Raw genomic sequence first — 17780 nt, 5'->3', positions numbered from 1 at the left:
CTATCTGTTTAACAGAAAGGGTAAAATATGTCAAAAAGGGAATTGATTCACCAGAAAAATTTGACATTTCCTGTGGTGTCCCCCAGGAGTTATTTTAGGACCAATATTGTTCAACATTTCCATGAATGAAATAAGCAACGTTTCTCAGTCTCTACTCTCAATCATACTTTTTGGAAATGATACTTACATTTTATTTAGTAGTCATACTTATAACGAACTTGTAACCACGGTAAACCAGGAATTAAATGAAGTGAAAAAGTGGATGGACAGCAATAAAGTATCATCAAATATAAGCAAGACAAAGGTGATGATGTTTGGAAATCTTAAAATGGAGAATTCAATGTGCCGAAATTCTGTACCTTTCACAAAAGATTTGGTGTGACTGTATGTGGAGTGAGAGTGGAACAGCCTGGCTATTCATCACAAAAACTACCAAAATATCTCTAAATCATCCAGTAATTAAGTTTATTTTCTTATTTAAATGTATATAACACTTTTGAAGAGAACAACCTCTGATAAAAGGAAATCACTCAGTGTCAGGACAAGTTAAATCTTCTATTTTCCATCTCCACTTCATCCCAGTGTTGTTGTGATGCTTTGAGTCTGTAACAAAAAAAAAAAAAAATCCAACCCAACTAAGTATACTTCATTATCAGCCTTGAGAAAATTCCTTTTTTTCTGCACTGACCCTTCCTGTTTCTAGGATGTGGAGGTGCAGCCACATTATGATATTCCAGAAAGCTGATCGGGGTCAAGGGTCAAATCAGGGAAGTTCACCAACATGGTCCCCCACCAGCAGAAATTATTCAGTCAGTATTTCCACATTTGGGGAATTTGCAGGGGTCAGCACAACCTCAGTGAAATGACTGAGTCTGGCTCTGGGTGAAGCGTCTGACAGGTCAGTAAGTGTCAGCATGTGGTAACTGAAGCTCTGAGCCTGGTTCTGCAGGTTTCTTCCTGTTAAAAGGGAGTTTTTCCTTTCAACAGTCACTTATGCTTGCTCAAGTGGCTCTGTTGGGTTTTCTCTGTAAAAGTGTTGAGATATGACTATGTTGTAACTGGCACTTTATAAATAAAGCTGAATTGAATTGCTGGTAATCTGTTCTCTCAGGGATAGTCCTGATCAGATGAACTTTGCCACTATAGACACCCTTCATTTATACACTCTGATGGGAAAGAGCAATTCTTTGACATTATATAACCTGAAATAAACTTCAATCATTAACAGTCTTTTTACACACCAGGTATTTGCTGTACGGTTGTACTGAGCATTGACTTCACATAGAACCAGACAGCAACAGCTTCACATTATTGGACCTCGGATTTACTTCCTAAATAATATTTAGGGTTTTTATTTGGCAACTTTAATCAGCATGAATTTACTAAAGGTAAGACTGTTTTTATAGCTTTACATTTTATGGAAATGTGATCAATATTGTGAACATTGATAAAGATAAGCTTCTGTTTGTGCAAACTTTTCAAAAAGATTGAACTTCATTTTAATGTTAAAATGTAAGCATTATGTTTCAGTGGTTCATCCTAAGATGAGAAACAAGTTGATTCAAATTGTTGAAAGGTTTGTCATTAATGTGTTGTCTAATTATTTTACTTTTGTTTTTCATGAAAACAAATATTTCCTCTACCAAGGGTATGTTCAATGCTCCTCGTAAGTCCATTTTGATTTCTCACATAAAGTTCTAAATTCACATTACTATGTAACACGAGTGCTCATTACACAATCTTAGTAGAAAATGTGATTAATCCAGATGTGCTTGTCTTTACAGTTCTTGATAAACCATGGAGAGACGTACCATGGGGGTGAGTATTCATGGTGGAGTGTAACTTCTGCCATACTTCAACAACAAGAAGAATCTGTAGGTTTTGAAGATGCTTATAGTTCATCCTATTCAATCTCCTTTTAAAACAGATATGAAAAAGAAGACTATCATTATGTGAGGCACTATAAACCTCAATCAGAAGCCAAACATCTCAGGATTCTGCTGTTCGGACCACCAGGCTCTGGAAAGTCCAGCTTTATCAACTCTGTTGACAGCGCTCTGCGAGGAAGAATTCCGTTTCGAGCTTTGTTCGGCACTGGCTTTGATGGCAGCTTCACTGAGCAAGTATGAAGAACTTGTCATAACTTGAATACTGTTTAACACTCATAGAAAGACACAGAGCAAAACATGTTTCTAGACTTTCTCCAGTGTTCAACTCAAAGTCAGGACAGCTACTTTTTCACAGCAAAGAATAAACAACAGAGTGTGAAATGGAGAAACTGATCATTTGAAATGTCGACATCTTCAACACACGCTAACAGTTTGATCACTTTTCTTTTTTTAACTTGCAGTACAGAACTTATAAAATCCCGACAGAAAAGCCTGGGACCTTTTATCCTTTTGTCTTCGGTGACACCATGGGTATTGAGAAGGGCTCTGGAAGAGAAATGGATGTGGAAAATATGAAATTGATCATGGAAGGACACGTCAATGAAGGATTTAAGGTATGAAATTGACATTGTTTTTCCTCCCTCTGACTTTGTTTAGCAGTGCACACAGCTCTGTAAACATCCAATTATTATTCTAGAAAAGTTAAAAGATATCAATATGGACACCTCTGAAGTTCCAGAACATGATGTGGAATATGTCCTGAACCAATACAAATGTAGTGGAGCCACACTTTTCGAAAGAGATCTTATCTTTGACACAAAAGAGCAAACAACAGACACCTATGTATGGGCTCTATGCACAACTCAACCACTTCCTGAACTTCAGGAGGCTCCTTGTTTCCTGTCTTTTATGATAGGACGAGCTGATTACTGCAGGTGTGTCTGACCGTTGCGCTTACAGAGGTCAGGGACATCTGGATTAATTCCAGTGGGGCCGTCAACAGCAGGAGAAATCGAGGGTCATTAATACATGGGGCTCCAGCGCCCGACCCCCGACCCCGCCAGACCAAGGAAACCTGCAAACCGAAGTGTGGAGACCCCCAGGCCCGCCGGGACCAGAGGACCCAGGCACAGTAACCCCAACACCAGACCGGGACCAACTCCTGGTGTGAAGGACCCCCCTGAGGAAATACTGAAATTAAACAGCTAAAACGTGATAAAATATGATACGAAATTAAAATAAAGTAGTGAGAGAGGATTACTACGGAGCCCCGGACATGACATGGTAAAAAAAAAAAATTTAATTGTGTCCACGAATTACTAATTCGTTCCCTCTAAATAATTAAATCGTGTGCACGAATTACTAATTCGTTCCCACGAATTAGTTATATCATTCATATACTGAACAGTTCAGTAAAGTTGGCAGCATATTGACAGATACGGACTTTCAGTCTCAATAACTCTTTAACAAAATGTCAGTAGCATACAAAGGGCGCTGCATCCCATCGTTGTGAGGTGGACGATATGCTATAAGCTCATTTTTATTAAAAATATCTGTCTATCAAGCAGCAGAAACAATATTACAACAAATTAGTAATTCGTGGCCACAATTAAATTTTTTTTTTTACCATGTCATGTCCGGGGCTCCATAGATTACAAAGCAAAAAAGTGAAAGAAGTTCTAAGTACGTAATAAAATAGAATAAAATTACATAAATGAAGATGGAATAAGAGGACTATAAAAGGTCAGTTAAAAGCCTGATTAAAAAGGTGTGTTTTAAACCTCCCTTTAAGAGCATCAACAGTCTCTGCGGTCCTGAGGTTCTCCGGCAGGCTGCTCCACAGGCGGGGGCCGTAATGGCTGAAGGCCGCCTCACCATGAGTCTTGGTTCTGGCTTTAGGAACACACAATAAGGCACTGCCAGAGGACCTCAGGGCCGCGAGGGTCGATAGGGTAAAAACAGATCAGCTAGATAAGAAGGCGCAAGGCCGTTAAGACATTTAAAAACTAATAAGAGAACTTTAAAATCCATCCTGAAGCGGACAGGGAGCCAATGCAGCGACTGTAAAACTGGTGTAATGTGGCTCCGCCCCCTGGTCCTCGTCAGCACGCGAGTGGCTGAGTTTTGTAATAACTGTAGGTTTGAAATGTTCTTTTTGGGAAGACCAGAGAGCAAGGCATTACAATAATCTAATCTACAGGAGATAAAAGCTGCATTAGCACCTCTGTACTGGCCTGAGAGAGAAACAGGCGACTCTGGCTATATTCTTAAAATGATAAAATCCAACCTTAGTTATGTTTTTAATGTGTGGAATAAAATTTACCTCATAGTCAAAAATCACGCCCAGGTTCTTAACTGATTGTTCTGGTTTAAAATCCTGTAATTTAGGTAAAATTGTCTCTCTCTGACCTTCGGGACCGATAACTAAAACCTCAGTCTTGTCCTGGTTGAGCTGCAGGAAATTCACTGCATCCATGACTTGATGTCTGAGATACAGTTAAAAAGGGTTTCTATTGGCCCTGAGTCACCAGGAGACACGGCGATGTACAGCTGAGTGTCGTCAGTATAGCTATGGAAGCTGATGCCGTGTCTCCTGATGACGTCCCCAAGAGGAAGCATGTAGAGATTAAAAAGGATGGTATCACTTAATCAAGATTTCTCAACATCTTTATTGAAAAAAATGGATGAGTGAATTATACACTGTCAAACTCTAAAAGGCTGAAGGCTATAACAAAGAGTTTGATGAAAAAAAAGAATGCACAGAGTACAAGGGGCCAACTGGATATTCCTTGTAAATTCCTTATCCTCACGAAACAGGAGGCATATGTCTGAACTATTAGAATAAATCAAAATATAAATAACTTGTGCATTTCATAAACAAATTAAATATAGCCTATAAATAACAATGGAACATTTCTGGGACTAAAGAGGATACGTGTGATAGCATAGGCTACTTCCAAAATAAATCCTTCACTGTAGTGGCCAAGAGTGAGGAGTTCTAGGGTCATCCACGCTTTCATCTGTTTTTTGTTCTTGGTGAAAAGTTCTTTGAGACGTTGTGCCAAACCGCTGTTCCGACCAGCTGCTTTGTATATTTTCATAACACTGATAACTGTGTCATGATTTTGAGATAAATCAAGATACTCAGACAGAGGAGGCCTACTGTAGATTGAGGGAAGGCATCTTCTAGTTAACTCTCTAAACTGTGGAGACACTCGATTAAATGTGCCGATCATGGACATGTCCAGATTGAGGATGAGTCTAATAACCATGGATATAATTTCTTCTGGAAGAATAATAAACTACAGTAGATTAACGTTTGGTTGGAGGGTTCCCCCCCTACCTGTTTATTGACAGGGCTGATACTGACAGAGGACGTAGACGACAGTATGTGATTGACAGAGGGAGATGGTTAAAAAAATCCTGTGAAATTATGAAGAAATCTGGATTTATTACTCATTTGTAAACACAACACTTATCAGTCAAAAGGCAAGGATCCAAAAGTTTATTAATTGAATTCATAACAGCGCTGAGAGAGAGAGAGAGAGAGAGACAGAGAGAGAGAGACAGAGAGAGAGAGAGAGCTGCTTGCGGGTTAGGGGGACGGTCAGTAGGCTATGAGTAGGTAAGAACAACAACAATCAAACAGCAGCAGCAACCATTATTCATTGCATTATTACATATGTGGGAAGTTATTACAACATTGAAAGTTGAAGAGTTTCACTCCCCCACAAACGTAATAAACCTCTACAAACGTAACAGTTATTACATTTGTGGGAAATCCCGTGTTACGTTTGTTGTAGGCAGCGGCTATTGCGTTTGTGGAAAATGTTTTACGTTTGCAGGATTATTACAAAAGCTGCATATTTTTATAACATTTGTGGTTTATTACGTTTTTGGGCATTATTACATTGGCGGGTGTTACAGTGCCTATAATGTTGAATTCACTGTGTCGAATTATACAAATTATGACTCGTTATTGTGATTTTTGAAAATGTTGCCTTTTTTCAGCTCTTTCGTGGCAGTACCCCAACAGGATCTGACTACAATCAAAATCCGACCATAAATGACAAAGTTCATGTTCTGGTTTGTGTTGTTGATGCTGGCAAAGTGGAACTAGTGAAGGATGGGCTTGATCACAAGATGAAGGAGGTCAGAGACGCAGCTCGAGCCTTAAGTGAGTCTTCACAACTATTTTAGAAATGTCCATTTGATTTTTACTGTCAATGTCAGCTTTATTTATATAGCACTTTTAAAAAGGGTCTCAGGTCAGCCAAAGAGCCTTACAGTACAACACAATGACAATCAATTGAAGCAAAACAGTAAAACAGGGAAATAGCTCAATTACAAGATCCAGTTGAGGTCACGCTGCACAAGAGGCTATTTGCAGACTGCACAGAGAGGGGCAACATGTTCCACAGCCTGGGAGCCAAAACTGCAAAGGCTCAATCTCCTCTGGATCTGGTCTGCTGATCTCAGGGCTCTGGATGGTTGATAGACCTTGACTCATTGGCTGCCATTCATTTTCAGATCAGCCAACTTCTCACTGCCAGTTAATTGAGAGCATTTTCAATTAACTTTCAAGTCCCACAAAGTGAAGTTGTGACTCAGGGTTTTTTTTTCTTCTTTTCTTCAGGGAACCTCAAACATCTGAACAGTGGTTTCATTCTATAAAATAAGGAAAACAACACTGAAAAGGGAATTTTGATAATAAATGGTCATTTATTGACAGAAATATATGACAAAATATTACAGCTTTTCACAGTTCAGCATGTATGCTGTCAAAGCAAAAGTGTTTTGCATGTGTGCATGGGCTGATTTCCACCCCGACACACATGAGATTAAAAACTTTTGAATCCAGACTGAAACAATTCACCAACATCGGAACGTTTCAAAAATTCTTGGAGCTTTTTAAGAACAGCTTTCTCTAAAACCTTGAAAATAAAAGCCAGTCTAGAATGGCAGTGGGGATCTAACAGCAGGGGTCTTATTTACAAAGAACTCCACGGAAATAAAAGTAAAAATACTCACACAGGGAAGGAGAGACTTTAACAGAGGCTATCGATCTATTTGCAACCTGGTAAAATCATTACTGCACAGGAGTCAGAAATATATTTTGGGTTCTCTGGTGTTGTTTTGTATAAACTGTATGTAAAACTGCATTTCCACCCAAGTAATATCTATCTATCTATCTATCTATCTATCTATCTATCTATCTATCTATCTATCTATCTATCTATCTATCTATCTATCCAACTTGATCCCAAATGTTAAGTCACCACCAGGCCTCCAGTAACAGTTTATTGAGGATGTCTCACTGCTCAGTCAGCTTGTCTCTTACACACCCTGTCCACCATTTAGAAATTAGGGAGATTGACCCCTGTGGGGTGAGGCCTACCAGGTATTTAATGGTGTGTTTCTGCTTGTAGTGGGAGTAGGTCTGTGATTCTCAAAGTAATCAAGAATAACTGAAACCCAACTACCAAATGTGTCTCCAAACTGATGTGGCATTGTGTGCTGCAAACAGTGTCCATCAGGCCAGTGAGCCAAAGGTGCCAGATGGAAATACAGAGCAAACATAGTCTGTCTTAAGATTTCATACACTGCTGTGTGTCTGATGTGGAAAATGTATGCAAGGTGCTGTTGGAGCAAGTTGTGCATCTCAGCATGCTTGGACTTCTTTTCGTTGGTAAATCAAGTCAAGCTCGGCACTGATCACCAGGGGTTATATATCTATATCACATACTGTGGCACAAAAAGAAGTCATTTTTTGACCATTAGAGATGCAGACACTATTTGGAATTTGGAAACATTGGCATAAACTTGGTAAATCTGACTTTAGGTTTCACTCTTTCTTTCCAGGGATCCCCCAAGTAGCTGTCCTCACTAAAATTGATCAAGCCTGTCCAAAGGTTAAAAGAAACATCCAGAATGTCTACAAGAGCAAGATCCTGAAAAAGAAGGTAAGCAGTCTTTTTTTGAAGAGTGCATTGATATTGAATACTGAGCGGTAAATCTCAGACGAAAAACAAAACAAAGTTTATGTTCAATGTTTTTTTTGTTGAAACTTAGGTAGAACATGTGAGTGTGACCCTGGGGATTCCACTGAACTGCATCTTCCTGGTACAGAACTACACCGAAGAAATCAAAACAGATGAGGACATGGATGCACTGCTTATGTCCATAATGAGAAGGATCACTGACTATGGAGAAGACTACCTGAATGACATCGTACTACGATGAAAACCAGCAAACCTGTGCCTCATCCTCGAAAGTCTGATTTAAAGGAGTCATATTATGCAAAATGCACTTTAAAAAGGTGTCTTTACAGTCATATTGCCTCCCAGAGCCTCTGTATGATCCTCCAGAAGTGAAAAATTCAGTCACGTCCCTCAATTGTGGCTCCACTTTTAAGGAAATACACACTCAAACACGCGGTTCTGAAATCTCCCTCTTTCTGACGTCATGAAGAGGAACGCCACTCCCCCCCGGAAGAGGATCCAGCCTTTGGCCGGCCCCCGGATAGGTCACTCATTCCGGCTGTATTTTCTCATCCATCGCCAGTGTTTTCATAAAGTCAGCTCCTCCACCGTCTTCAGGTGGGTCAGCTGACGAGCTGACAGTTTTCGCTAACTTAGCCACAATTAGCTCGGATGGGAACGTAGCGGAGCTCCTCTCCCCAGCAGAGAGGCACTTTGAGTCGGCTGCGGCTGTGACGGCGCCCGGGCGTCTGACTTCCAGGAGCCGAGTTGGGGCCGATTGAGTAAACGGCCCGGAGCTGCTCCACGGAAGCTGGTCCCGAAGCCGGTGGAGACACACGGCTCACGCGCAGCCGCTGGGCTGCTCCTCTCCTCGCCGGGACGCTGCGAAGCTCCGGAGCCCAGCGGAGGCGCACTGCGCGCCGGGCGCAAAGTCAACACACACCGGCAGCGCCGTCCGGATGAAGAGGGCTGCTCCTCTGAGAGGCGGTCGTGCTCTCGATATTACACGAACAACACATGATATAAACAGAAAATGAAATAAAAAAACACACCTCATTTCGCTTCTGTAAGGTCGCTCTGCTCGTTCAGCGACATTGATCTGTAATTTATAGACTTCCAGCAAGGATGACTTCATGGTTTATGTTTTGATCTCAAACGAGAGCTTTTCTTTATCCAATAGTTACTTTTGTATGGTTCATTCTATATAAAAACGGTAATTTCCACGTTTGCTGCTGTCTGGGACCCTGTTGAGCTGATTCTCTCCTCCCGAGGCAGCGGAATAACAACATATAGGAAAAAGTTTTTGTCCGTGAGGTCGTGCATTGTGTTTTATTTTGAAACTTCCGGTATAACTTCCTGTAAGGTGCTTTCTTAATGACAGGCTGTGTTCGAAACCGCATACTTACGTACTACTCATACTAACTTATTGAGTATGCAGTGTGTTTACACTGGCAGTATGCAATTTTGAGTATGCGAGAATTTCCCGGATGCATACTGCATTCGCCAGAAATGTTGAGTATACATCGTGTGTTCACTACTCATACTGAAATTGCCCAAGATGCAACGCGACGGACATTTGAATAAACTTTATTCAGTTCACAACGACTGTTTCTCCATGATGTACATTTAGCAAGCTGAGTATGGTTCTAGATTTAATCTTCCCTCCATTGTTTGTGCTCGTAGGTATGTTATGTTACGAGATTTCTGATTCGATTGACATTGATTAAAAATAGTAAAAAAAAGAAAAAAAAAACACTTACATCTGAGAACAAGTCCATGCTGAAAGTGACCATGATGTACCGAAGACGGCGAGCCGATCTTTGTTGAAGAGCCGAAAAAACTCTCCGTCGGTAAAGCATCATAATTGGCATAATAAGTGGTCCGTTAACGGGACAGCGGTCCAAACGGCGACGTTAAGCGAGATATATTGCTGAAAGATTGACTTCTTGTTTTCAAAGTAAAAGCACAGATTTATCACTGAGGTTTTTTTTGCATGAGAAAGGGAAAGGGGTGGTTTATTTTGGTGAAAATAACCGGAAGTGCGTTGCTCACTGCGGCTGGCTTGAATTTCGCCGAAATCGTCTGAAAAAAATCCTAAACGGCTGATATTCTGACAAATAAACGACACACTCGGGCTCTAAACCACCACTTTGTCGCCTAATTTAAAAAAAAAATCTCGATGAAGTTATACATTTGACGAGTTTAGAGCTACAGTGAAATCAGCTTTAGCAGATCGATTTCTGCTCATGGAAGAAGTGCAATGCATTGTGGGTTATTATGTAGTATGCTGTAGTGTAAACGCTTCGCATACTGTTTGATGGACTGAGTAAGCAGGATGCAGGATGGATAGTATGAGTATGTAAGGATGTAGTAGACAGTATGCGGTTTCGAACACAGCCACAGTGAATTTACGAGGTGGGCGTGGCCAGATGCGTTCAAGTTCATCACGGAAAATAGGTTGTCAAAAACAGGCTGTTCTGAAGACGGCTCCTCAGAGCCACTTTTTAGACCGCTCAAACTCTGAAAATACGACGAATTTGAGGCAAACAAACTTATATACTATGTTGTTGGGCGTCTGTGACCTATATGACGTGACTGAAAAATAGCATAATTGGTCCACTTTAAAACAGTATTAATAATAATAAAAAAAACATTGTGTGTCTGACATCAGGACACATGCATGCTTTAAATGTCAGTTCTTGAGCGCTATGTTCATGGCAAAGAATCCATATGATGTGTGTGACAAAGTTTCAAAGCTCACACAAAAACATGAAGATGCACTGCTCTCTTTGTAACTTTGATGACTCTGTCTTTCTTGTTTTTGTAATTAAAGCTATAGCGCGTAACTTTTAAATATCTATGAATGTCTTTTTTTAGCCAAGCCACTACTAGTGGAGATGACAAAATGCAGATTAAGCGGATCGGCTTTTTCAATAGATAGAATTCTTGCTTTGCGTGTCGACCAGTGACATTCCCACGCTGGTGGGCAGGAAATTACGCATTTTATGTCACAACAAGAAGGGAGGGGGAGGACGTGTGGAGGGTCTCATAGCAACAAGCAGAGCTCAGGCAGACCGAGGAAGCGACGTGGCAGATAATACAAAGAAACGGCCGAGAAAGAGTCCTGAAGTGGATCCTACCACCAAAAAAAAGCCTGCACGGTCGGCAGAAGTATTGCTGACGAAGAAGGAAAGTGACTGACGGAGAAGGCAAACTAGGATTTGTATTAAATTAGCAGGCACTGTGTCTCCCATTTGTAATAAGCTATATGCGTTTGTGGCAAAAAAAAAAAAGAAAACAATAATTACCTCTTCGGAAGAGTCCATCTTTTTTCACCAGCTGTCCTTATTCACACAGAATAAAAGCCGTTTCCAACGGTGATTCGCATTTCGTGGCAGTGGTTGGGGGGAGGGGGGGAGGGGGGATGGGGGGGGGGGGGGGGGGGGGGGGCACCTGGGCATACCTCATGTGGAAGCACCGGCTTTATTGTTGTAAGAACGCAAAATTCCGCTAGAGGGTGACCGAAGTTATGCACTATAGCTTTAATTAAATTTTGTATTATATGTATGCACCCAGTTTTGACGATCAGGATCAAATAATTTACAGCAAATAATAATACTAATCAAATAATTTATTTAAAGGTGCTGTAGGCAGGATTTTGCTAGTCAATGCTAATTTTTCTGTGTTTTCTTTGGATTAAAAGTTAGAGCATCCATTGATAATCCTTTAGGAGTGTAGCATAATTGCACTACCGCGAGGGCGCAGCGTTTCCATCTGTCTCTGTTCTGAGCTGAAAAGGAATCTCGACAACTCCAGGTATCTTTGACCAATCAGAAGAGCCCATGAGGCTCTAACCGTGATTGGTCGAGGGGCGTTCGTCGCACGTTCTTGTGGGAGGGGCTTAACTTGCATAAGGGCGTGATGTCAGAGAAAACAGGACAGGATTGGCTGTGCTGGATTTCAAATGGCCATCTTAGATGGGTCAAATCGCCATCTTGCTTAGGTCACCCTAAGCAAGATGGCGGAGATGTGGAATCCTGCCTACAGCACCTTTAAGATTACACAAGTAAATTTAAAGGTATACTGGAGGATTCTCCACCGATTTCATACAACATGGCCGATTTGCCATTTTTGGAGCACTGTGCATGCGCAGCTCCCTCCCCATGAGGACTATGGGAGTGCACACGTCAGCCGCACGTCACTTTGTTTACATCCGCGCAGCTGGACCATTGTCTTTCTGCATAGGATTTTAAAACACATTTGTAATCATGTCGGACTCTTCTTCCAATCATACATAAGAATACGATCCGTAAAGCGGTGTCTGTTTATGCAACAGAAACACATTTGAATGGGATAATCAGCACGTTACCTCTTTAGCAGAAACTTCCCCATGTCGTGATCAGTCCTAAATCCCTTTTGTGCTTTGAATGTCCGCCGCCTCGTAAAGGAATCTCCGAGTAAAATACGTGTTTTGTCCTTCTTTTCCATGGCCTTTCTTCTATCCTCCAGGAGTTTCATTTGGAGACCCGTTTTATCCGATAATATGAAGAGCGGGGGAGGGAGGGAGGGAGGAGGGTGCTCGTGCTTCAACTCGCACACCGGGAACAAACACGCACACGGGCCGTGAGAGAGCGGGGGGTGCTTGTGGCTGCCAGGACGGAACACACCGTCCGTTTGGTAAACCTCCGGAACCTCCTGATGGCCACCCCGCCCCTGTTCGGAGGTGTTCGCGGGGGGAACAAGCCGCTTCTGCGGCTTCTGCTTCTGCAATGGTCGCTCCCGCTGCATGTCACTTCCTAAACAATGCTCTGCGCATGTGCGGCTCGAAACAAGCGCGCACACAGAGGCAGCGGCTCGACATGATATGTCATCACGCAAACGCGTTCCCACATTGATTGGCATTACGACTGCCCAATCATGAGTTGGAACCATACAATTCTGATTGGTTCTAAGGATCCTCCAGTATACCTTTAACTGTTTACTCATAATTGATGTGACTTTTAAAGAGCTACAGTTTTTCATATTTGATGAATCATGATGGAGATGTTAGTGAGTTGGAATGAAATAGTTTCTGCTCTTCTGTTGTTTAAATAAATATTTGATCTTTCACTTTAGTTGGCAGAGCAAACAGTTACCTTAGTCATTGTGACAGTTACAGTAACAACATGTAAGGAGACACATATATGTTGTGTGTGCATGGTTTTGGTTGTGCGTGCATGTGTGTGTGCAAAGAGAAAAAGGGGCTTCATGTGTACAGCCATATGTGCATATGTGAAAGAAGAAAAAGCCTGAATGACTGACAGAGTGAGTGTGTTTGGGTGTAAGAGAGTGAGTGCTGGTGTGGGACTGCAGTGGACTGATAATGAAAGATAATGAAATGGAAGAACGCTGCAATTGGATTCATGTGGTGTGTCCATGTGACTGTTATGCCTGTATTGAAGAACATCCATACTTTTTTGGAATCAGTCAAAAACACACAAATACAAACATGTTATATGTGTCTGTGCAGTGTGTGTGTGTGAGTGTGTTAGGGGTGGGCAATACTCCAAATTTTAGTATCGATCCAATACCAAGTAAATACTGGGCCAGTATCGCCAATACCGATACTGATCCTTTTTGTTAATTTTTTTTCATTACATTTCTAATATTATTTTACATACATCCCAGGTAGCAGTTTTGCTGTCTGATGCTGTAAAGTAGCTCCTAACAGTTCCTGCTCCTCTTCCTCATCTTAACGTTGCCATTAATGAGCCAGTCTTTCTGTTTGATCAGCATAAGAAGGAGAGCTGCACATTGAGCCTGAGTGAGCTGAGAGAGAGAGAGAGAGGAGCATTATTTGGAATTACCTTACCAGGATAATAAAACACGGGACCAAGATTTTAACCAAATAAAAGAACAATTTTTTATCGAAAAACACGAAGATTACTACAACAATGTCAACATTTCAATAAAAGGATCTGTGGGGGACCGAGCGGTCACCCTGACTCGGGATCAGCTCGCCTGGATCGCGTTGGGAGAGGTTTGGCAGAGAAATGAGGTGGAGGTTCACAGGTTCAGTGCAAATTATTCAGTTTATTTGCAGTCTTTAAGTCCCACACCCTCACAACAGGCTGCTGACAGAGGCTTCTCAAAACTGGCAGCCTCACAGGTCCTCTCCCTGACTTTACCATGGTCCTCCTTAAATAAGTCCAGCCCAGACCTAATTAACCAATCCCTGGTCTGGGTCAAACCAAAATTCAGGAGGGGTGTTTCATCGCCTTAACATTATTTACAAGGTTTTAACCCGATCCCCAGAGTATATCACAAATAAATGAAAATATAAATTCCATCATACACCAAAGATGACCTTCCCCACACATCCATTCCCCAGAACATAAATATTTACAATAAATACACAATTGTGCTCCCCCTCACATAATGGACTGCTCCTCCCTGCATCAGCCAGGTGAAATACAGCTTCACCAGCGTGGCGCTCCGTTAGTATCAGCTGGGCAGAGTGAAGGAAGAGGAAGTGTGCTGGTGAGTAGTTGTGTGGCGTTTCTGCTTGCATGTGTCCTCAGGAGGTAGTGGGTACCTCACTACCTGCACTCGAGCCGCAGCCACGCCACTCCTCACTGTCACACGTGAGAGAGTCTCAGTTTCCAATGAGAAGGGGCTGCTACCTTCTCACAGGATCCTTTTGCCTTTTTCACACAAAAAATGTCAATACTAAAAATATTACATAAAAAAAATGTAATATCAGCAGTGCAATAAAAAAATACCATTGCTCATAGGTATTTATGAAAAAAAAAATTGTGCAAATAAGGCGCAAAATAATTTTTGCTTTTTGCTCTTTTGTCAGTGAGCTTGTGCCCTGAGGTCCCCTTTATGGCCCTGGATATCATGAGTAGTTAAACAACAGTAAATAAATAAAATAAAATAAAATAAAAAACCTGGAAATGCAACACAAATAGCACAATAAACAAAACTTTAAAAACTCATGCTGGGTCAAGACTACCACACAGCATCTGGTTCAGAGTCGCATGCTTTAAACAACTCCAGTCATCAGTGCAAGTATACTGTACACTCCAGTTGCCTGTCATTCACCACCACCTTAGATATATATTATATATTTTTTTAGTTCCATTAACACAATCAGGATTTATTTCAATTGACTAAATATATGAAAATAGTTTATTCACTGTTAAAATTACATCTTTGACCACCAATTGCACCTTGAAAAGCAACATCAAATTATGCTTGAAATACCAAAATCTGAACGTCACTTCTCTGGAACAGCTCCCTGGATATTCTTGAGGCTCCTGTTGAAATGCCTCAGGCAGAGACCTCGGTCTCTGTGTCGGGGGTCTGGTCGATTGGGGCTCTCCCTCCATTTACGCTGCTTTTAAATGTTTGTGAAGATTGGTGGTCACAGAAGCAACTTACCTTCCTGCACACATTACATGATGCAGTGTCTTTGTCTGCAGCTGTGAATTGAGTCCACATAGTGTTTATTTTTCTGTTCGCCATGGCTTTTCCTCTCTCTCTCTCTCTCTCTCTCTTACTCTCACTCTCTATGCTCCAACACGCAGTGAAGAGTAGAGGGAGAAGGGGAGGGGCACTGTTTGCACACTGTTGCACACTGTTTGCACTGTTCGCTCTTTAGGTAGCGCTGGAGTAAAATTTAAGTTTCTTTTGCCAGGTGGGTCTGTATTGGAGCTGTGGCAGTGCTAGAAGCCAGTCTGTTCTTACTTTCTGGAAGATCCTGCTCAGTTGCTGCTCGCTAAGCATCTGGCGGAGTAATGGCGGACAAAACGAAACTGAAGGACAGCGGGAGCGCGCATTACGTCACATCATCTTTAATTCTCCACAAAATAATTCTGGTGCCGGACCGGCACTGCAACTTTCAAGTGACAATTGAACGCTGTTAGCGGTACTTGCAATGAATATGTCAGAGCACATTGTACACATCATTAAAAATGTGTGTGTGTGTGTGTGTGTGTGTGTGTGTGTGTGTGTGTGTGTGTGTGTGTGTGTGTGTGTGTGTGTGTGTGTGTGTGTGTGTGTGTGTCTGCCCATGCATGGGTAGAGTGGCCTGCTGAATCACTCCTGGCCTGAAAAAATCTCCCAGTCCGGCCCTGCAGTCAGTGGTGTGTTTAAGTGACAGACTTGAAAACTTTCATCTTTATTACTTTGGCTGAACATCTTGTGTACTGTGTAAGGCTGCATGATTAATCGATTTTGAATTGTAACCGACTTTTTGGGTTAAGACGATGTTAAAAACGCTGAAATGGTACATGAAAGATTTCGACTTTTTACATGAATGCGTCCTTTTTGGTGCCTCTAAGCCACTGTAGTTTCTCCGGCCGTCTCATGACGTCATGACGGAAGTGCGTGCCTGCCTTCGCTCAGCGTCTGGTAACTAACAACAACAAATCATGGCTACTGCTGGAGAAGTTAAATTTGCTCAGGGAAGTAAAGTTTTAGGCTGTGTTCATCCCGACTTGGGCATCTCGATCGACCTCGGATGTCCTCCTTGAAGCGGCCCCGGCTCGACCCAAAGGTAGGTCGACCCAACGTGAAAAATGTGTCACACTGTTGCTCCCGGCTTTTTCTTTTACAAAAAGTGGCTTAATTCATTTTACTTTTTGTTTTAAAAGTTGTATGGAAGATCTTTATTATTAACAAAAATGAATTGGAGCTCAAAAAAATGGCGTTATTAAGCTGTGGCAGCCTTAATTTTATCGTGATCAAAAAAAAAAGAAAATAAACAATCAACTCTGGAGGTTGTAAAACCAACATTACTTTAGCCATTCAATAACGAGGTAGCCTCGTTATCTATTGGTTTTCTAACATGTCAGTCAACCTCTCTACATTTGTAGCGTAGCTGTCATGCTCCGATGCACTTTTCGTACCCCCCTCCCACGCGCTCCACCCCGCTCCACCCAAGCTAGACTCTGCTGCCGCTATCAACACCTTTTCACCTTGAGACAATTGCCACAAACAATGTATGTTTTAATCTTAAAACAAGACTTGTATGAAAAAGTCCGGAGAGTGAGAGGTGGAGGGGGGTTTGTTAACGCCAGCGTGCTGCACACAGATCAGCTGTGAGCTCCGAGCGTGAGTCTGCTCCGGTCATGCAGCTCCACACAAACCTCCCCTGTCCTCCTCTGATCCACCCGAGAGCAGGGATGGGTCAGGTACAGGATTTGGCACAAGTGCAGGGTTTTACTTATATTCACTGTGTTTTGTGTTGTTCAAAAGGACACGTTGGTAGCTATGTGTTAGCGGTATGATGCTAACATGCTACATGCTACATGCTACTCAGCTCGCACACGCATGGACTTTCTGCATAAGGAAGGTGGAAGGTGGAAGGTGGTCCTCCGGAGAGAGCAGGGGAGGAGGGGGTGTGGGCCACGCATGCGCAGCATTTCAAAAAGGACTAACTGTCACTGGATTTCTCTCTCCATGGAAAATCCTCTATTGACCTTATTCAGGCCCGCCCATTTCTCTAGGGGCGGGACTTCTGCTTTGTGTTTGCACTTCCTGTTAGCAACAACTGCCGCGTAAACAAGCGAGAAAATAGAGTGGGGAAAAACTAAAATCTCTCTTAAAAGCTGTAATGGAACAACTCTGCCTCATCCGAGGCTTTTAGCAGAGTGGGAGGAGGACCTGTGGAAGTGGTCTCCAGTCATGTATGATGATATTTTTAATGACTTTGTGCTATCGCTGGATGTGGACTGTTCAGCCTGGAGGAACTACAAGAGCACAGAAGCTTACAAATATCTTCACAGTGGGAAAGTTGGCTGTTTTTTTTTTTTTTTTTATTAGCAACAGGGCTATACGTTTTTTTAAAGCCAGTGCTAGCCCAAGTCAGGCCAGTATCTCTTCACATTTAGCACGGATGTTGGTGACAGCTGACAGTGACAGA

The 17780-nt window shown here is 42.0% G+C and overlaps 1 pseudogene; it reads right to left on the bottom strand.

The window, feature by feature from the left end:
- Positions 1-764: 764 nt before the first annotated feature.
- LOC115404748 (uncharacterized) lies at positions 765-906 on the bottom strand (annotated as a pseudogene).
- Between the last annotated feature and the right edge of the window lie 16874 nt (positions 907-17780).

Source organism: Salarias fasciatus, chromosome 17 (genome assembly GCF_902148845.1).
Source record: "Salarias fasciatus chromosome 17, fSalaFa1.1, whole genome shotgun sequence".
Classification (NCBI taxonomy): Eukaryota; Metazoa; Chordata; class Actinopteri; order Blenniiformes; family Blenniidae; genus Salarias; species Salarias fasciatus.
This window is presented reverse-complemented; position numbering and strand designations above follow the sequence as displayed.